Source organism: Microcebus murinus, chromosome 6, assembly GCF_040939455.1.
Source record: "Microcebus murinus isolate Inina chromosome 6, M.murinus_Inina_mat1.0, whole genome shotgun sequence".
NCBI classification, from domain to species: domain Eukaryota; kingdom Metazoa; phylum Chordata; class Mammalia; order Primates; family Cheirogaleidae; genus Microcebus; species Microcebus murinus.
This window is the reverse complement of record NC_134109.1, coordinates 35,132,360-35,154,326: the sequence shown is the minus strand read 5'-3', so window position 1 is coordinate 35,154,326 and position 21,967 is coordinate 35,132,360. Positions and strand designations below refer to the sequence as shown.

The 21,967-nt window shown below is 34.5% G+C and overlaps 1 protein-coding gene across 10 annotated transcripts in view; it reads left to right on the top strand.

The window, feature by feature from the left end:
• FUT8 (fucosyltransferase 8) overlaps nt 1–21,967 on the top strand; it is a 293,680-nt gene that overhangs the window by 46,445 nt on the left and 225,268 nt on the right. For all 10 annotated transcript variants that reach the window (XM_076003949.1, XM_076003953.1, XM_076003948.1 and 7 more), the window contains one exon: nt 7,934–8,031. The gene's annotated coding sequence lies outside the window, so the exon portion shown is untranslated. The remainder of the gene's footprint in view (nt 1–7,933; nt 8,032–21,967) is intronic.

The window sequence follows — 21,967 nt, the reverse complement described above, 5'->3', positions numbered from 1 at the left end:
CCCCTTCTCAACTAAAATAGAAAAAATTAGGTGGGCATGGTGGCACATGATTATAGTCCCAGCTACTGGGCAGGCTGAGGCAGGAAAATGGCCTGAGACCAGGAGTTCGAGGTTGCAGTGAGCTATGATTATGCCACTTGTACTCTAGCCAGGGTGACAGAGGGAGACTTGTATCAAAAGAAAAAAAAAAGACTTAATGACCTTATATATGGTCCATTTTTGTGAATAGTCCGTGTCTACTTGAAGTTGTTTTCTCTATCAGAATATAAAGTCCTATATAATAAATTCAATATAATAATTAAATCTAACTTATTAATTACATTCTTAGGTCTTCTATTGCTTTATTTACTATTATTCTGTTTATATTAATTTCTCCATGTATCTACTATAGATTTTTGCTTTACAAGCTTGTGACTGTGATATTTGGTGAATATATATTCATAACTGATTTTTCTTTCTTATTGTAATTTGGCCTTTAGCATAAAAAAATTCTCCTTTGCCTTATTAGCTGCTTTTGGCCTGAATTTTACTTTGTCAACTGTTAAGATCATAACCTGTGCTTTGTGTTTGATTGTATTTGCCCATTATACCTTTGCACCTCTCTTTTTCAACATTTCTTACTTTAAGTATGTATTCCTTTATATTGCATATAATTGAGATTTGCTTTGTGAAAAATCCTTTTTATTTTAATATAAGAATCAGGCTCTTTGTATTTATTATTGACACTGATATATTTGATCTTAGCTCTGACAATTATTTATTATATATTCTTTGTATATTATGTTTACTATGGGTCTTACGTTGTATGCTTTCATTGCTCTTTTAAAAAAGTTTTAGTTTGGAAATTATTTTTTGATGGTTAGTATATTTATTTGAAAAACGTATAGAGTTGAGTTAATAATAACAACACTGTTTTATTAATTGTGACAAATAAACCATAACAATGGGAGGTGTTAACAATAAGGGACTCTCAGTGCAAGTATTAATATATGGAAACTCTCTGTACTATATTTGCAACTTTTCTGTTAATATAAAACTATTCTAATGGTTTAATTTTTTAAAAATTATAGTGGTACTGAAGGTGTCTTGGACTTGTGTTTGAAAGTAAATTTTATATGCATTTATTGCTAAACTCAGTGAATATAAGCTGCATTTTTTAGTTTCCAGTAAATCAAGGTAGTGTAATGATTGTATGTTTTATGTTGAAGAGTTACAGGAAAACATTTCTATTTTATAATAATGAAGCAAGAGAACTTTTTGGACTGGAAAGGAATTTTTCAACAAAATATTAAAGTTTTGCTTCTAGAATTGGTTACTTAAGGTGTATCTAGTTTGGTATAATTATTTAGAATGTTGTTGGTATGTAGTAGCAAGTGGTAAATGTTGATTGAAATACAAACTGAAAAATTTTAATGGCTCTTGGAAGGTGGCAGTTTAGGCTTTCAATCCCAGAATTTTAGATCTGGAAAAGACCTGTAGAATTTATTCCAGTTATTTTGTTATGGAAGAATACCTAATTACCCCGATTTGATTAATTTACATTGATTAATTTACATTGATTACATTTGATTAATTTACATTGTATGCCTATATCAAAAATATCACATGCATCCTATAAAGATATACAACTATTATATACCCATAATAATTATAAACTAAAAATTAAAAGAATAGATGTCTAGGGATGTGATATGTCATTTCTCATGTAGTTGAGAAATATCAATCTCAAATTGATATTTAGAGCTGGAATTAGAATCTAAGCCTCTTCATTTCTATTTCAGGCTTCTTTTTCTCACTGCCAGATGTATTCTTGAAAGGCACAATAACCCAGATCCTGGAATCTTCATATCCTACTTAAGTTGCAGTTAGGGTAATGTGTACATGTTTATATTGGCATTTTTTAAAAAGCACAAAAACAGAAGTGATTTATTCCACATCACGGAGATAGTGTTAAGTCATAAGACCCTTAACTGTTGATTCTACCTCTATTTCTTATCCAGAAGCAGTGAGCTAGCTTGAAAGTTATAGCAAAAAAAGCCTGTTGTTATGAACTATAGACTGGGATCTGGAAGTCAGTTGGTGCTGGAAACCATGAAAACTACAGATGATGATTGCAGTGTGGTGTGAGGGGTGAAGGGTGCAGGGATGATGTGAGTGGGGTGTGATGAAAGCTTCTGCCATGACAAAGTGAGCTCTAGAACCTATAGAATGGGGGACAGAGAAGAGGTGGCCATGGAGCTGACATCAAACTCAGCAGGAAGGTAATTTGTTCTGTTTGCATTCCCTAGAGAATGCTACTACTACTTGCCAGCAAAGATTTAGGATAATCATAGATGATAGTGAAATAAAATCCATTTGACATCTGTAAAACATTTTTATTTTAAGCACAGTGCTCTCACAGATATTATGCTATTTGATCCTTGGAATATCTTTGTGAGATAGGTAGAAGGGATACTAGTGGGCAGAAAATATTAAATATAATATATGTTAAGGTAGTGTGCTAGAAACCACTAAGGAATGTAAAGATGAATAGACATAGGCCCTCATGGTGTGCACAGTCATGCAGGGATAGGGTGAGAAAAACAACCAATTATAATATACAACAAATTGGAAAAAATTTAGAAATTCAAACTATGTCCCATGGGAATTTCGAAGTAGTGTGGTGATATTATAACTGATGGAAATTTTGGTATTAATATTTTGCCTTCTGATTTCAGACTAACTGAAAGGATAATGACTATAAAAGGATCTTGACTATAATACATAATTGATATAATTTTCTTTTCTAATTTTTCAGTTCTTATTTTTATTTTAGATGATTCTTCAAAGCTTATCTGAACAAATTTATGACAGGAATCACTTAAATTGTTTTAGTGATTTTTGGGTATATGGCTGGTTTGAAGAGGAGGAAGAAAATAGGAACAGGTTTTGTAATATCAAACAACTCAAAAATTTAGCACAGATTTACCTAGACCTATATGAATAAATAATTAAATAGGCCTTATTAATTGGTAAGAAACTAAAACAAATTATTAAAGTTGATTTTGGTACTAGTTTATATTGACCATGTAGACACATCTCAGGAAAAGACAGCAAGTAGTAAGTTAATTCCAACAACTTTTTATTTTCCTTTAAAGTAATGTTAATTGTCAGGGTAATTATAGGAAACATTTGCTTCCCTTAGTTTGACAATCTTACAGTGGTTAATTTATTTTTGTTGAAATAGTGGACAAAACTGACTTTTTAGTTTTTTTACTTATTTCTAAAATTCATTTTAGTCTCTCTTTAGTTTTTGTTAATACAAAATACTTACTCTTTTCATTAATATCACCTGCTTTACCTATTCCTCTTTGCCAATATTGAAAGAATGCAACTTCCCTTGTTACACTGGAGTCACTAGAATAATAATAGGGAAAGGAGAAGGAAAGGGAGGAATACACCAATAACAGTGTGCTCTTCTCCTTTGAGGCATTCTCTCTTCTTGTGTTTTCTCTCTTAATGATCCATAGGTAGAAGACACTGAGATGTCCTACTTTAATGCTTTTTTAAAATCTTAGTCAGCAGCAGTATGCCCCTTACTATATTTAGACTGACAGCTATCCAGTAGTAAAATTGTTCTTAGTGAACAGCCACTGTTAGGCTGTCCCCTCCCCTGCTCTACCCCACTTCAATCTGGTAGTCTCATCTATATGTAATAATAATACCTTCCTTTTTGAAGCACCTCCCTGTTTAAAGTCTAGCTTGGGATACATAGTAATGGCTGTAGGACCATCAGTGTTATGAAATTCATTAGTACTTGGGTCATACTTAGGTTTTCAATTTAAACATATTTATAACCTTTACTCCATATGGGTAAAATAGCTTTGTTATCACCACAGTACTACTTTTCCCTTTTTCCAAACAATGACCAACTTCATTCCTGATAGAATTTCTTTTTGTTATCTCTTAAACATGTATTGTTTTCCCATACCTTTAATTTTTTCCTCATTTCATATGTGATTGTGTGTGGGGAGAGTCCTTTTTTAGAAGAGGGCATTATTTTTGAAGATGAGAATCAATGGGCCATTTGCTGTTTTTCTTTTATATGTTCAATGTAGCTCACAGTCTTGTTTCTTCCTAATAATGTGGGTAAAAAATGACTCTTTAACACCACAGATTGAAAATAAAACCTGCGATTCCTAATATCCTTTTAAAATTTAAAATACTTATTTAGTTCTATAGGTATTATGTTCCCTGAAGACTTCTGTAATACTTATGGCTTTGCTTTTCTTCCTTTAATATGTACACCTTCAGTTAGTCTACAGCAGATTTTGTAATATTTGACTGAATTCCAGTGTCACTAATGATAAGCAAGTATATCATTTCCTCTTAAATGAATAATTTCCTGCATATATTTGAGCATATATGAAATCATATGCTGCATCCTTGGTTATTAATTCCCAGATACATTTCTTTTTCTCAGAGAAATCTTTAAATTTCTATCTTTTCTAAAATGCTTTTTTTCTTATGTTGGCTTTTATTTTGCTGATTATTGGATATTGTGTATCTGTACTCTGTTGGTATTTGCTTTTTTCACTTTTATGATTAATCTTTTTTTCTACTACATATTATTCATTTCTTATATATATGCTTTTAGTTTCTTGTATGGTAATATTTTCTGATAAATCTGGTACCAGTTATTCCTTAATGGCCAGAAGTATAAATCCCATACTATGGGATTATCATGGTAAGTTGACAAAGACTTTTGAGTAAAGTTAAAGAATCACAGTGAACCTTGGCTGATTTTAGACTTAATGGCCATTTAGGAATTGCATGTTTATGGGCTTTAGGAGTAGTTGACTTGGCAGTTGTTTGTTCTCTTCAAATAGGTCTATCAGATTAAATAATATAAATAATAAAGCACTATACAAATATACTTATTATTCAAATGTACTTATTTCACATGAGTCCTCTCTCATTATTGGATCCATTATCTGTGCTTCTTTGCTTTAGGATAACTTAAAATTATGAGTGATATTTATTGAACACATCTGATTTTTACAAAATTTCAGCAGTCAGTGGAAATTTCAGCATTCAGTGCTCTCACAAAGTTAATTTAGCTCATATTCCCCCTTTAAAATAAATGATGTCTGTGGTCTTCTGGATCCTTGAATGTGGCCATTTGACTGAATCCAAATTTTATGGAACAAATCCTTTATTCTAAAGGGATTTATTCTATGAAGTTCAGATTTGGTTGAATTGGGGGAACAGTAAAACATTCAGAGCTCACACAAGGCCAGGAATAGAGCCTGAATTCGAGGGGGAGAGTAGAAAACTTCCTAATTCACCAAGTGTCATGAAGACCATCTCTACTATATTCTAGTTTTTATTCCTAGATGTTCAATTTGGGCCATTTTTTTCTGTCTTTACTTAATATACTTAAACTTTGCTCTGGCTCTTCGAACATATGGAATACATGTGTAATAACCTAATATCTTAGTCTCCTAATTCTGTCAACTGTGTTATTTCTGGGTTGGTTTTGATTGGTTGCTATTTCTCCTGATTTTGGCTCTATTTTCTTGCCATAGTGTTTGTTTGTTTTCTTGCTGGATAATCGATTGATGTTTACCAGGCATATAAAAGAAAGGCATTGTTAATTTTACCTTGTTGGGTGCTGGATATTTTTGTATATAAATAAAGAATATAAATATTCTTGAGCTTTTTCCTGGGATGTATTTAGTTTACTTGGAAAGTGCTTTTTAACTTTCAGGTACTGCTTTTACATCGTTAAGTGGAACCACTTAATCTAGGATTTATTTTGCCCTGCTTCTGAGGCACAACCCTTCTGAATACTTTATGCCCATGAATCATGAGGTTTTCCATTCTGGCTGGTGGTTGTAGGTGTTAAATTGAGGATCAGATTGTTCCTTCTTGGCTTATTTTTAAGCTCTCTTGGGATCATTATCGAGTAGTATTTATTCTGGGACTAATTTAGCCCTCCTGAGGTCTCTACTTACTGGCTAGAGTGTAAATCAGATCTCTCTATTGTGGTTGGATGGAATGAAAATGTTTCCCAGCTCAGTGTCAACCCTGAGTTCATTTTTTAGCTCCTGGAAGTTGTTTTTTTGCCTGACCTTATGGACTTTCACCCTAAGTATGTGTTACATTAGTATTAAATTGAAGACTCAAGTGGACCCAAATGTAGGTGTCTAGAGCTTTTTTCTACTTAACTCCCTCCTTTTGGGTATATTATTCCAGTGATTCCTGCCACCTCCCCTGTTCTGAATTCTGATTTTTGTCTCTTCAAGTTAGTGGTACTGCTCTGTTGTGCTTTAAATCTCTGCCTACAGTGGTGTCTAGAGCATGTATCTTGGCAGAAAGCCATGGTGCTCATAGGGCTTATCTAGTTTGTTTCCTTCTTTCAGAGAACACAGATCTACACTAATTGTCGTTTAGTGTATGGAAACTGTTGCATCATATATTTTGTCTAGTTTTGCAGTTGTTTACCATCTAAGAATAAATCTGGTACCAGTTTTTCCTTAATGGCCAGAAGTATAAATCCCATACCATGGGATTATCATGGGAAGTTGACAAAGACTTTAGAGTGAAGTTAAAGAATCACAATAAACCTTGGCTGATTTTAGACTTAATGGCCATTTAGGAATTGCTTTAGGAGTAGTTGACTTGGCAGTTGTTTGTTCTCTTCAAATAGGTCTATCAGATGAAATAATATAAATAATAAAGCACTATACAAATGTCCTTATTATTTTGGGTTTAGAGTAATTTATTGAATGTTCTCATAGGCTATTCTGTCTGAGAGCAGATTTTTGACTTTGGAATTTAAAACGAAAATAGTTGTATTACTAGAGGAGTTTAAGTTGTGATGGTACTTCTGTATTAGTTCTAATTGCCTAAAATTGGTTTCTGTAGGCTTTAATGTCATTGGAGAAAAGCTGCTTCTCACAATAAATAATAATGTCAATCTGAGAATAATCTCAACATGTTTCCGTAGAATGTATTGTGCCTTTATGTTATTCTTAGGTTTTTGTACTTAGTGACTTGTACCTATATACTTAAAGTACATTTGATATGTGACTCTTTATTAAGATCATTTCACTTGTTGATTAATCATAGTGATTACTTACTGTGTGCCAAACATAGTACTGGTTGTTCCTGCCTTTGCAGGAACAAAAGAAATAGAAGGGTCCCTAATTGGGAGACTCTATGAGATGGTGTGTGTGTGTGTGTGTGTGTGTGTGTGTGTGTGTATATATACACACATACACATACATACATACAGCAAAATAGTCTAGCAAAATTAATGTTATATCAACTCTTAGACTAGGTGATAAAGAGGGGCTAGAATTTGAGAAAGTTGGCAGATGTGCATTGATTGACAAAGAGGATAAAGGAGAAAAAGTCCGTCTTCTAAAAAGAAGGAATGGTGTGTTTGCAGGGTGAGAACTGAGAATCACAAAAGTGTTCTATGGAAAGCAAGCAAATTAAATTGGCTTGGGTGGAAGTTTGTGTAGAAGATAGTAAGAAACTATTAATAGGTTGTAGAGCTAATTGAACTTCCTTTAAAGGTTTTGAGCATTAGTATGAACAGAGAGACATTTCTGATAGCCCTGCATATTAAAAGGTAGACAATTAAAGAATTTTGTGTTCACAAAGCAAGTTTCATGGGTGCTATCTTATTTTAAGATGAACGAACTATGAAGAAAATGAAGACACTGAGTGTTACTGAGTTTGGGTATAATTTGCAAAATGAAAACCCATTCCTATTAGCATTTGGAAAGCACTTCTTGTAGAGTAAATAAATGTACAGAATAAGTGAATTTACATGTTATGACTGGCTACGTAAGGGAAAGTTAAAGGTTTTTTAAAAAAAGTATAATAATGCTAACTGAAGTTTGACTAGGTCCGAATTTTATGTATTTTTCTTTTGTTCCAGGTTTCTGCTTTTGCTAGGCGGGCATCCATGACCCTGATGGTGTTTTCATTCAAGATCAAGTGATTTATTGCCTTTATTGGTTAACTGAACAAATTCAGGTTAGTGTATTTTCTGGACAGCACTTCCCTGTTCCAATTATATGTTAATATTTTGAGAAATGGATAATTTTGTGGTTAAAGTTACGTTATGTATGTACCAGTGAAGTAGAATTAGAAAGGACAAATCAGTCTAAACTTTTGAATTGTGTATTAGTTAAGATATTTTCAGAGTACCTACTATCTACAATCAGCATTGCATGAAATGAAAAATATTTTACTTTCTTTCTAATAGTTAATGAGGCTGGATAAAACAAGTTGTGGCTGAATGTGGTACATTGAACTTTTGGTATCCCTGTGTGGCATATTTGGTGCTAAAAATAAACAATTTATCTTAAAAATTTCTGACATTTTTAGTAGCTGGCTTTTAAAGTAATCATTCTTCTCCAGATTTCAGTTGTATATTAACATTTTTATCAGTGTTCAGTCTATGAGTTTTGACAAATGTATATTTATCACCACAATTAAAACAGTTCTATAGCCTTCCAAACTCACTTATGTTGCTTCTTTGTAGGTAACTTCTTCTTCTACCCCAATCCCTAGCAACCACCAATCTGTTTTCTGTTCTTATAGTTTTCCTTTTCTAATATGCCATTTAAATGGAATAATCTAGTATGTAGCTTTTTAAGTTAGGCTTTTTTCACTTAGTATAATGCACTTGTACATAATGCATAATGCATCCATGTTATTGTTGTGCATCAGTAGTTGTTTCTATCAGTAGTTTGTTCTTTTTTATTGTTGAGTAGTATTCCACTGTATGGATATACCACAGTTAGTTCATCCATTCACTGGTTGATAGACATTTGGGCATTTTCTAGTTTTTGATGATTATAAAGCTGCTTTAGTTGTATGTTTAAAAACAATAGAAACATGATTCTATCTTTTTAAAAATTTTTTATTGATACAATATGTACATAGATGTACATATTTCGTGGTACATGTGATAATTTGATCTTTTTATAATCAAATCAGGATAATTGGAATATCCGTCACCTTAAATATTTATCTTTTCTTTATACTAGGAATACCCAAATTATTCTCTTATAGTTATTTTGAAATGTACAATTGATTAATATTAACTATAGTCACCAATACTGGGTCTTATTTCTTCTATCTAAGTATATATTTGTATCCATTAATCAGCCTCTCTTGATTCCCCCCTCCCCTCTATATTCTTTATTGGTAGAAATTACGTTTTGTTGTTGCTGTTGTTAAAGAGACCATCGTGATTTAACTATTGCCTTTTTAGGCTGGGTTGGTTTTCTTTTTAAAAATATCATTAAAAAATAACCAGAAAAAATTTTAACAGACATTGTGGATAGAGGAAGAGACCTGCAATTTTGAGTACAGAAAGAGAAATGATGCAAAATTATTAGAAAAGGACTATAGTGGAATTTGTTGTGTTTCCTGATTTTGGAAACAGTAGTTAGCCTTTCTTGAGTATAGTGGTAGATCAGAAATTGTACAGGTAGATTTATATAGTTAAGCCTCACATCGATAGCTTCAAAAGTTACCTATTTATAAAGTTAACTAAATTATAAGAACTCTTCAGTCTTAAAATTTTATTTAAGGAGGTCAAAGGTTGGACACGAAAAAGTCAATTTAAAGTTTCTTGAATGAGTATGTGAGATGAAAGTGACAGAAACTGTCCTACCTTGGGGAAATTAGTGATTTCAAAAAGTATCTTCTAAAGCTATTTGAATATTTACAAGGAATATCTGGTTCATTATTTGCTATAGAAATGAGAAGGTCTTGAGAAAATATAATGCTCTGGCTCAGAGAATGTTAATTGCTTTCAATTCCAGCTCCTAAGCCTGGACACCAGAGTCACTGCAACTTTGAACTATTTTCTTTGTTTCTGAATATTTTAGGTGAATCATGTAACTTTAATAGTATCTCTATACAAAAATGGTGTGTTAAATTATGTTTTCAGAGAACATTTCTTTGAGGGGAGAAGGGCGTATTGAACCAGGAAGCTTTATCTACACAGTTAAAATAACAAGCAAGTTCCTGAGAGACTAGAGCAGCTCTAGCGCAAGTTGTGGCCTGTGTAGGGAGGACAGACTGTGGCTGGAGAAGGTGGGAGGGACACAGATCCAGTGCGCTCTGCAGGCAGACTACTTTGCCCCTGGGCTGGGGCCTGGCTCTACATTACACTTTCTGGTTGCCACACTTCCTTCAGAGAACATTTTGTAAACATGTAAAACATTTTAGGCAGAGTCAGAGCATTTTAGAGCTATTTCTGAAAGAGAATAATTTTTTGTTCAATGGGCAAATGCAGCACTGAGTAAAAGACAGTACTGTATTCAGAAGTCATTTCTTTAGGATTTTAGGGTACTTTAGATTTTAAACCAGAATTCTAAGGCTCATATTTATCTAAATATTTATGAAAATAGTGATATTTAAAATTTTAAATTGTATGAATTTTAATTTACATAAAATGTTTTGAGGTTGTCACAAAATAAAAAAATTTGTTAGATTTTTCTAGCTGTGTATTCAACATCATGTATTTTTTGAAAATTAAGATCGTATGCTATCATTTAAATAGTGGCCTGTTGAAATTGAAACAGCAATAAAAAACCTTCCTAAAAGTCCTGGACCAGATGGTTTCACAGCTGAATTTTACCACACCTGCAAAGAAGAACTGGTGCCTATCCTGCAGAAATTATACCACAACATCGAGAAGGATGGAATCCTCCCCAACACATTTTATGAAGCGAACATAACCCTGATACCAAAACCAGGAAAGGATGCAACAAAAAAAGAAAACTACAGACTAATATCCCTTATGAATATAGATGCAAAAATTCTGAACAAAATCCTAGCCAGTCAAATCCAGGTGCTTGTCAAGAAAATAATTCATCACAACCAAGTGGGCTTCATCCCAGGGATGCAGGGATGGTTCAACATACGCACATCTATAAATGTAATTCACCATATAAACAGAAGCAAAAACAAAGACCATGTGATCCTCTCAATAGATGCAGAGAAAGCATTTGACAAAATTCAACACCCGTTTATAATAAGAAGGCTCAAGAAAATAGGCATAGATGGGGCTTACCTAAAAATGATACAAGCCATATATGACAAACCCATAGCCAATATCATACTGAATGGGGAAAAATTGAAAGCATTGCCACTTAGAACTAGAACAAGACAAGGTTGCCCACTATCTCCACTTCTGTTTAACATAGTGCTGGAAGTCCTCGCTACAGCAATTAGGCAGGAGAGCGGATTTAAGGGCGTCCAAATGGGAACGGAAGAGATCAAACTCTCACTCTTTGATGATGACATGATATCATACCTAGAAAACCGCAAGGATTCAACCAAGAGATGCCTTGAACTGATAAATGAATTTGGTAAAGTCTCAGGATACAAAATCAATACACAGAAATCAGAGGCATTCACATACGCCAACAACAGTGCAAGTGAGAACCAAATCAAAGACTCAATTCCCTTCAAAATAGCAACAAAGAAAATAAAGTACCTTAGAATATATTTAACTAAGGAGGTAAAAGACCTCTACAGGGAAAACTATGAAACACTGAAGAAGGAAACAGCAGAGGACGTACACAGATGGAAGAATATACCATGCTCATGGGTCGGCAGAATTGACATTGTTAAAATGTCTATACTACACAAAGCAACCTACAGACTCAATGCAGTCCCTATCAAAATACCATCATCATTTTTCACAGATATAGAGAAAATAATTTTACGCTTCTTATGGAACCAGAGAAGACCCTGTATAGCAAAAGCAATCCTAGGCAATAGAAACAAAATAGGAGGTATCAATTTACCAGGCATCAAACTATACTACAAGGCTACAGTCATTAAAACAGTTTTTCACTGGCACAAGAACAGGGACATTGACCAGTGGAACAGAACAGAGAACCCAGGTATAAAACCATCCTCATATAGCCAACTAATCTTTGACAAAGCAGACATAAACATACACTGGGGAAAAGAATGCTTATTCAATAAATGGTACTGGGAAAACTGGATAGCCACATGTAGAAGACTGAAACAAGACCCACACCTTTCACCTCTCACAAAAATCAGCTCACGCTGGGTAACAGACTCGAACCTTAGGTGTGAAACTATTAGAGTTCTAGAGGAAAATGTTGGAAATACTCTTCTAGACATCGGCCTAGGCAAAGAATTTATGAAGAAGACCCCAAAGGCAATCACAACAGCAACAAAAATAAACAAATGGGACCTGATCAAATTAAAAAGCTCCTGCACAGCCAAAGAAACTGTCAAGAGAGCAAACAGACAACCCGGAGAATGGGAGAAAATTTTCACAAGCTACACATCCGATAAAGGGCTCATAACTGGAATCTATTTAGAACTCAGGAAAATCAGCAAGAAAAAAATCAAACAACCCCATCAAAAAATGGGCAAAGGACATGAACAGAAACTTTTCAAAAGAAGACAGAATAATGGCCAACAAACATATGAAAAAATGCTCAACATCTCTAATCATCAGGGAAATGCAAATCAAAACCACAATGAGATATCACTTAACTCCAGTAAGAGTGGCCTTTATCAAAAAGTCCCCAAACAATAAATGCTGGCGTGGATGCGGAGAGAGAGGAACACTCCTACACTGTTGTTGGGACTGCAAACTAGTTCAACCTCTGTGGAAAGCAATATGGAGATATCTCAAAGCGATACAAGTGGATCTACCATTTGATCCAGCAATCCTACTACTGGGCATCTACTCAAAAGATCAAAAGTCACTTTATGAAAAAGACACCTGCACTCGAATGTTTATAGCAGCACAATTCACAATTGCAAAGCTGTGGAAACAACCCAAGTGCCCATCAGTTCATGAGTGGATTAATAAAATGTGGTATATGTATACCATGGAGTACTACTCAGCTTTAAGAAACAGTGGTGATATAGCACCTCGTGTATATTCCTGGATAGAGCTGGAACCCATTCTACTAAGTGAAGTATCTCAAGAATGGAAAAACAAGCACCCCATGTACTCACCAGCAAATTGGTATTGTGGATCAACACCTAAGTGGACATATAGGAGTAACATTCATCAGGTGTCAGGAGGGTAGGAGGGGGAGCAGGGGATGTGTATATACAACCACAATGAGTAAGATGTGTAACGTTTAGGGGATGGACATGCTTGAAGCTCTTACTTGAGGGGGGAAGAGGGGCATGGGCAATATACGTAACTTTAATACTGGTACCCCCATCATACACTAAAATAAAAAAAGAAATAAATAGTGGCCTGTTAAGTCTCATGTAAAAAAATAAATGAGTAATGGTCTGTTTTAACTTAAAATCAACTGGAAAAGTCATAAATTAAAACTAAGTTTTGTAAACAAAATTACATGGAACAATTTAACTCTTAGGTCAAGTATTGATCCTAGGATGAATAGAGGTAGAACGTTGATTAAAATGAGCACTAGACTACATGTGACTACATGTGTCCAGCTAGCTGTATGATTAAAAGTGTATCATCTCACTTCTGAGTCTCCATTTTCCTCTTTACAAAAAAAGGCATTAAGGTCAGGTATAACTAGTGAAGTTCAGAACTGCCAAACATTTCCTTATTTTTCATGAGCACTGTCAGGACTAGGAAACTAGTGATAAAACTTGCTCGAGATCATATTCTAGAATTGATACATTTTAAAATAAAAATAGGAGTCAAACATATTAGAAATATTTACTTTTGGATATTTGATCTATAGGCTTATTACAAGATTGTGACTCAGTAAAGTGGTTTTTAATTTATACAAATTTTTGAGAGAAGAAAGTACACCGTTTTGCTCTATTTCTTTTCTATGTTCTTCCTTTGTTTTTGTAATCCAAGTTTCCGACCTGTATAATTATCCTTTTCTTTGGAGAATTTTAACTTTTGTTGCAAGGCAGGTCTATTAGCTTTCATTTCCCTCAGTTTTTGTTTGAGAAAGTCCTTTTTTTTTTTCTTTCACTTTTTTTTTTTTTTTTTTTTTTCTTTTTTTTGAGACAGTGTTTCACTCTCTTGCCTAGGTTAGAGTGCCCTGGTGTTAGCCTAGCTCACAGCAACCTCAAACTCTTGGGCTCAAGTGATCCTCCTGCCTCAGCATCCCGGGTAGCTGGGATTACAGGCACTTGCCACAGTGTCTGGCTAATTTTTTCTATTTTTTAGTTGTTTGGCTAATTTCTTTCTATGTATGGTAGAGATGGGCTCTCACTCTTGCTCAGGCTGGTCAGGAACTCCTGAGCTCAAGCAATCATCTCGCCTCAGCCTCCCAGAGTGCTGCTAGGATTACAGGTGTGAGCCACTGTGCCCGGCCTTTTTTTCACTTTTTAAGGATAATTTTGCTGAGTAAGGAATTCTAGTTTGGTTTTCCTTTTCATGCTTTATTTCACTCCACTCTTTTTTGCTTGCAATTTTGTCCTTGTTCCTTTGTAGATAGGCAGTTTTTGTGTTGTTTTTTGTTTTGTTTTGTTTTTCTCTTCTTTCAAGATTTTCTTTTTTTTTTTTCTTTTTGATTTTCTGCAGTTTGAATATCATTTATATACATGTAAGCATTTTGATATTTACCCTGCTTGGTGTTCTCTGAACTTCCTGGTTTGGTGTCTGTTACTAAAGACATTCTTTAGTGTTACGGTGTCGCTGATTTGTAATATTTTCTTTTGATTTGTTCTTAGAGTTTTAATCTCTTGTTTACAGTACCCATCTGTTTTTGCATGTCGTTCACTTTTTCCATTAGAGTCTTTAGCATATTTGCCATAGTTATTTTAAATTCCTGATGATAATTCTAAAACCTCTGCCAGATCTGAGTCTTTTCCAGGCTTTTTTCCTTCAGATTGTGTTTTTTTTGTCTTTAAAATGCCTTGTGATTTTTTTTTGTTGATAGCTAGTCATGATGTTATCAGGTAAAAGGAACTGAGGTCAATAGGCCTTTTAGTGTAAGGTTATATATTTATCTGGTTAGGAGTTAGACTATGTTTATTATTTGTAGTAGCTGTGGTATCAGAGGCTAAAATTTCTTCGATTGTTTTTATTTTTACATGACCTATTTTCTTTGGGTTTTCATAGAGAATCCTTAAATAGGATCTGAAACTTCCAGTTCTTTTAGTTGTAATTCCTGTTGTATAGGAACAGTGTTGATGTAGTAAGGGGAGAAGGATAAGGAAAAAAGTTCTATCGTCCTATAATTAGATCTATCTGTTGTGAGCCTGTGTTGAATATCTCTTACCCCATGTCAAAAGGACAGATGGGGGAAATTAGGTACTTTCCCATCCCTCAGGTTGGTTAGGTAGTGTAAAACCCTAGTAAGTTAGGCTATGTAAAACCCCAGTTCCTTAGTTCTGATAAAAAAGTTGCCTTTTCTTTGAGAAGGCCTGTTAAGAGGAACAAAAAGCTGTGGGCATATTTCACAATGGTTACTTTTTTATTCCTCCTGATGGAAGCAGGAGGGATTTTTCTTTTTACATCTTCATTGTGAGAACCTGATAGGGTTCCTAGAGTTAAAACTCAAGAAAGTATGGGGGCCTTTCTAAGACTGGGTCCCCTTGCAGTTTTTAATGTTCAACCTAGTCTATACTGAGGCACTAGCAATTTGTCACTGTGTGAAGTGTTTCTACTGATGATGACTTTAGTTGAGGGCTTCTCTTTCTGGGCTTTTGCTTACTGCACTGTGATTCTCTGTATTTGTCTGTCTGTCGTTCCAGTTTTCATGGCAGCGCTTTGTCCTCTGACCTTAATTCTCTGATGAATCTAAGAAGAGTTGTTGATTTTCAGGGTCCCCCCCCCCATTTTTTTTCTCTTTTTGAGAATGGGAGTCATGGATTTCAAGCTCTTTACAATCTTATTGGCTTTTAACAAATTTTTGACAGTTTTGTAATGATAAAACTTGGTACGATATCATTTGATTTGGCAATATTAGGAATTTTATTTTCTTCTGATGTCAGGTTTGCATATTTGGGGGTAATGTATTCTAATTTGCAAGAAAGATGAAAGTACTGATTCTTGTTATGAAGTGACTATCTTAATCCATTTGTGTTGCTCTAAAGAAATATCCAAGGATGAGTAAATTTATAAAGATAAGAGTTTTATTTAGCTTATAATAATGCAGGTTATATAAGAAGCATGATGTCAGCATCTGCTCCTAGTGATAGCTTCAAGTTGCTTCTACTCATGGCAGAAGATGAAAGAGTGTTGGCTTGTATACAGGGTGAGAGAGGGGGCCAGGCTCTTTTTAACAACCTACTCTCTTGGGAACTAGAGAACTTATTTACTCCTCAGAACATTTATCTTTTCATGAGGGATCCCCCCATCCACTCCCATGACCCAGACACTTCCTTTTAGGCCCACCTCCAACATTGGGATCAAATTTCAACATGAGGCTTGGAGGGAAAAACATCCAAACTATAGCAGTGACTCAGTTCATTTACTGTTCTAAGTATAGTTTGAGGGCAACAGCAACCTTTGTTTCCTATGTTGAGAATCAAAGGTTCATTTTTATATTCCTGGACCATAAAAAAAAAAACTTCATTTTTAAAACCTTTTCTGGGTGTAGGGTCATGTCAGTGACTCTTCTGATGATGCTGAGCATGGTTATTAAAGTCTTGTGCTGATACTTTGGATTTATGGAACCAATCAATTGGATACATTGAGTTTCTTAATTAAATTAGTAGACTGCCTACTACTTATTTTTATGAGGTGAGAATAAGGTAATGTTAACCATTTTTTGTGATATGGTGAAAAACTTAGGTCACATAAGTTTAATGCTCAAATATTTTGGTAGAAATTGAAGTAGAAACAAATTGTTATAAATTAAATGTAAAATAGTTTTCTTCATTTTCTTTTGAAAAACCTTCATATTAAAAACATCACTACATTATAGATAATTTAGACAACGTTTTATTAAAGTAAAAGAATTACACTTAACATGACTATGACCATGTTGGTATATGTGACTCCTACCCCTTTTTCGTATACAGATTTTTTTTATGACATTGAGATCATAATTTATCTTTAAATCTTTACTTTTCATTACCTTAATAATAACTTATTTTCATTGAGTGAGATACTATTAGGTTGGTCAGATGGACAGTTTATTGTACCTATTACTATGATGAACATCTTTGTGCATTTAGCTTTTCCATGTTTGTGCCGTTTCTCTGGCTGGATTTTCAGAAGTCTCTGTCTCTCTTACTTTCTCTCTGTCTGTCTCTCTGTTTCTTTCTTTGTCTTTCTGTCTTATCTATCTCTCTCTTTGCCTTTTAAGGAGAATTTTATGTTCTCTTTCATAGGACTAATTAACTTTTATTGAATCTGCAAAATTGGGATTTTTTTTTTTTGCTTATACAATTAGAAAACCGTGCTTTAGAACTTATATTACTACAGTGATTTACACAGTTCTGTTCCAAAAATTGGAACTTTGTTACTAGGTGATTAAAATGATCTCCTACACGTGTCAAACTTGGTATTCTAGACTCTCATATTTAGGTAAATTGACTTTCGTCAAATAATTTAACCTTTTATGTTTAATACTTGTTATCTTTTATAAATTGAATTTTTCCTTACTGATTTAATATTTGTGGGTTTAATTTGGTGTCTTTGTCGAGGTTACTTATTAGATTATTCTGTTTTCTCTGACTTTTCTTCTTTTTTATCACTACAGTTGAAAGCTGAATTGGGTATAGCCATTTGAATGGAAAATCAGTACAACTAGAAACTTTAGGAACTTTTCTGGTGTCATTGAGATGCTGAATTTGATGATTATGACCACCTCACCCCCAAAAGCTATTAGAAGATTGGGTTTTTTTTTTTTTTTATTTCGGCATATTATGGGGGTACAGATTTTAAGGTTTCAATAAATGCCCATTTCTCCCCCTCCCCCCAAAAGTTTGAGTCTCCATCATGACCATCCCCCAGATGGTGCACATCTCACTCATTATGTACGTATATACCCGCCCCCCCTCCCACCTGCCCAATACCCTATTACTGTAGTACCTATGTGTCCACTTAGGTGCTACTCAGTTAATACCAGTTTGCTGGAGAATATATCTGGTGCTTGTTTTTCCATTCTTGGGATACTTCACTTAGTAGTATGGGTTCCAGCTCTAACCAGGAAAATATAAGATGTGCTATATCACCATTGTTTCTTAGAGCTGAGTAGTACTCCATGGTATACATATACCACATTTTATTAATCCATTCTTGGATTGATGGGCACTTGGGCTGTTTCCACAGCCTTGCAATTATGAATTGTGCTGCTATAAACATTCGAGTGCGGGTGTCTTTTTTGTAGAGTGTCATTGGATCATTTGGTTAGATGCCTAGCAATGGGATTGCTGGATCAAATGATAGATTCACTTGTATCGCTTTAAGGTATCTCCATATTGCTTTCCACAGAGGTTGAACTAGTTTGCAGTCCCACCAGCAGTGTAGGAGTGTTCCTCTCTCTCCGCAACCACGCCAGCATTTATTGTTTGGAGATTTTTTGATAAAGGCCATTCTCACTGGGGTTAAGTGATATCTCATTGTGGTTTTGATTTGCATTTCCCTGATGATTAAGGATGTTGAGCATTTTTTCATATGTTTGTTGGCCATTCTTCTGTCTTCTTTAGAAAAATTTCTGTTCAAGTCCTTTGCCCACTTTTTAATGGGGTTATTTGATTTTTTCTTCCTGATTTTCATGAGTTCTAAGTATATTCTAGTTACCAGTCCCTTATCGGATGCATAGGATGCAAAAATTTTCTCCCATTCTGTAGGTTGTCTGTTTACTTTCATGACTATTTCTTTGGCTGTGCAGAAGCTTTGTAGTTTGATCATGTCCCATTTATTTATTTTTGTTGCTGCTGTGATTGCCTTTGGGGACTTCTTCATAAACTCTTTGCCCAGGCCGATGTCTAGGAGAGTGTTTCCAACTTTTTCCTCTAGAGTTATAATAGTTTCATACCTTAGGTTTAAGTCTGTTATCTAGCGTGAGTTGGTTTTTGTGAGAGGTGAAATGTGTGGGTCCTGTTTTAGCCTTCTGCAGGTGGCTATCCAGTTTTCCCAGCACCATTTATTGAAAAGGAATTCTTTTCCCCAGCGTATGTTTTTGTCTGCTTTGTCAAAGATTAGATGGCTATATGAGGATGGTTTTATATCAGGATTCTCACATCTGTTCCACTGGTCAATATTCCTATTTTTGTGCCAATACCATATTGATTTAATTACTACAGCTTTGTAGTATACTTTGATATCTGGCATATTAATGCCTCCCATTATTGTTTTAATACTATTCTGTATAACCTTTTCTTGTTTTCCAAGTTAGAGATTTTATAAATACGTATAGCTCTTTTACTCTTATAATCTTCAAGATATTTTACCAAGCTTAAAAAAATAAACATATTTTTCTGGTAAGAGATTGGTGAGTCTGAGAGGAGGAAATGGTTACACAGAACCATTGGGTTCATTTCACTGTAAAATTTCTTAGCTGATATTTGTTCTTGTTTTTTTGTGGATTTGTTCAGGAAAGATAGAGTTTTTTTTAAAAGAATAAATATCACTTAGGAATATCTACTGGTATGGGGTCTAAAGGTATACGGAGTATATAAAGGTGCTCATGTATTTCTTTCTGTCTTATCTTCCCTTTTTCCCCCTAGTCTTGCTGCCTTGCTTTTTCTCCATCAAATTTAATGAACAACTACTATGAATTTAAAATACAAAATGATAAAGTCCCTGTCTTTAGGAAGCTGATAATTTAACAGGTGAACTAGAAATACAAGTTAATAACTGTAGTACAGGAAGTCCCCTAATTTCCTATATAACATTTCCCAAAATGTATTTGAAAATAAAAAAGGTACATGTCAAAGGGTAGGAGATTTGGTTGTTTGTATGGAGAGTAATTTCACAGGGCTAAAGTTTATTGGTTTTGTTTGTTTGTTTATTATGAGACAAGAGTCTTGCTTGCTCTGTTTCCTGGGCTAGAGTGCAGTGGTATCATCATAGCTCATTGCAGCCTTGAATTCCTGGGCTAACAGTCCTCCTGCTTCAGCCTCCTGAGTAGGTGGGACTACAGGAGTATGGCACTGTATCTCGCTAATTTTTTCCCCTATTTTTTTTAGAGATAGAGTCTTGCTATGTGGCCCAGGCTGGTCTCGAATTTCTGGCCTCAAGTGATTCTCCTACCTAGGCCTTGCAGAGTGCTGGGATTACAGTGAGCCACCACCCTAGCCTGTATTTTCTTTATGAAGTAACCTTAAATTAAAACTTCAAGAGGTTTAATTTTCCTGCTAAAAAAGTTTCTTATTTTGTGTTATGGTGATTGGCTCAAGGGCTCAAGGGGTTAAGAATGAGTCATCAAAGCTTTTGTCCTTGTGGTCAATGATTTCAAATCTTTCTTGTGATGGTAGCAATAAAAACCCACAGAATCCTTGCTGGACATACACACACACACATGCACAAAACCTCATGGAATTATTATTGTTAGTATCTTTATGGAATGAGAGGGGGATAGAATTGCTCTCTTACCAATGTAAACAAGAAAGGGACTTATTCTAGACTATCTTCTAGGCTTTTTTTTGTGTGTAGTTTTTTTCTCTTCAAAGATGCACTCTCCCCATTTAAATACATCTTAAAAACTGATGAATACACTTAATATATTAGTGTGCCTCCTCCCTGAAAAGCTATTAATGGTGTAAATCAATTAATGGTGCTTTTAATTAAGAATATGACATAAGCTAGGCATAGTGGCTTATACCTATAATCCTAGCACTCTGAGAGGCCAACCTGGGAGGATCATTTTAGCTCAGAAGTTTGAGACCAACCTGAGCAGGAGCAAGACCCCCTATCTCTGTATGAAAAAAATAAAAGAAATAAATAATAATATGACATAATAGTTTAATATATGCCAATAAAAACTATCTTCCTTGGGGACGGAAAGGATGAAATTTACCACACATTGATTAGGCTTATGAAATAATAAAAGTTTAACCCTGTTATCAAAACCTTTCTAACAAAAATCAAAGTATAGAAGGTCCCCCATTTTTTGAGTCCCCCATATTTTGAGTTTCAGTTATTCCCTGGTCCAAAACTATTTAATGGAAAACTCCAGAAATAATAAGTTTTAAATTGTGAACTGAGTAGTTTGATGAATTCTTGAACTGTCTTGCTCTATCCCACTCCATCTCACCCAGGATGTGAAGCCTATCTTTTGTCTAGCCTATCTATACTATATATGCTACCGGTTCATTCCCCACTTAGTAGTTGTCTCAGTTACCAGATCGAAAAACATAGTATATATAGGGTCTGGTACTATTTGTGGTTTCAGGCATCCACTGGGGATCTTAGAATATATCCCGTTGGATAAGGGGAGAGTACTGTAAATATATTATTAATAGTAAGAGATACTGTAAATACCAGATGAAATCCCTTTAAGAAGAATAAATACTTACATGTTAAGGCTAAACAATTGCCAGTGACAGTGGAATTGTTTGATAGGTCCAGATTGTGAATTTTATAAGAGGATTTCATGAGTTCTACACAGTGCTTGATGTGTAGGAGGTACTCAATAAATAATGAATGATAATTAATTGCTAGCTTATTAGCTTGGAGGTTTCAAAGAAGGTAGCAGAACAGAGGAACAGGCAACAGAGGGTTACCTAACTGTAGTTAAGGGCCAGGGACCATATAGATCAGTGTTTTCTAATATGGTAACCACTAGCTATCTGTGGCTATTTACATTAGGTTATTAAGTATGAAATTTACAATTTCCTTAAGTACCAAGTTTGACAGTTGATATCTCTGACATTTCACTTTGACATTTCTTGTTTTATGTTTATTGTGAAAGTACATCCTCAGTCTTTTAGACACATGTTTTGGCTTGTGATTATCTTTCAAATTTTCTTAGAGCAATTTTTTGTGAAACTAGGAATAAGAGAAAAAATTGTGTTATTTTCGAATATGAGTTCCATAGAGGAACCAGTGTAGCTC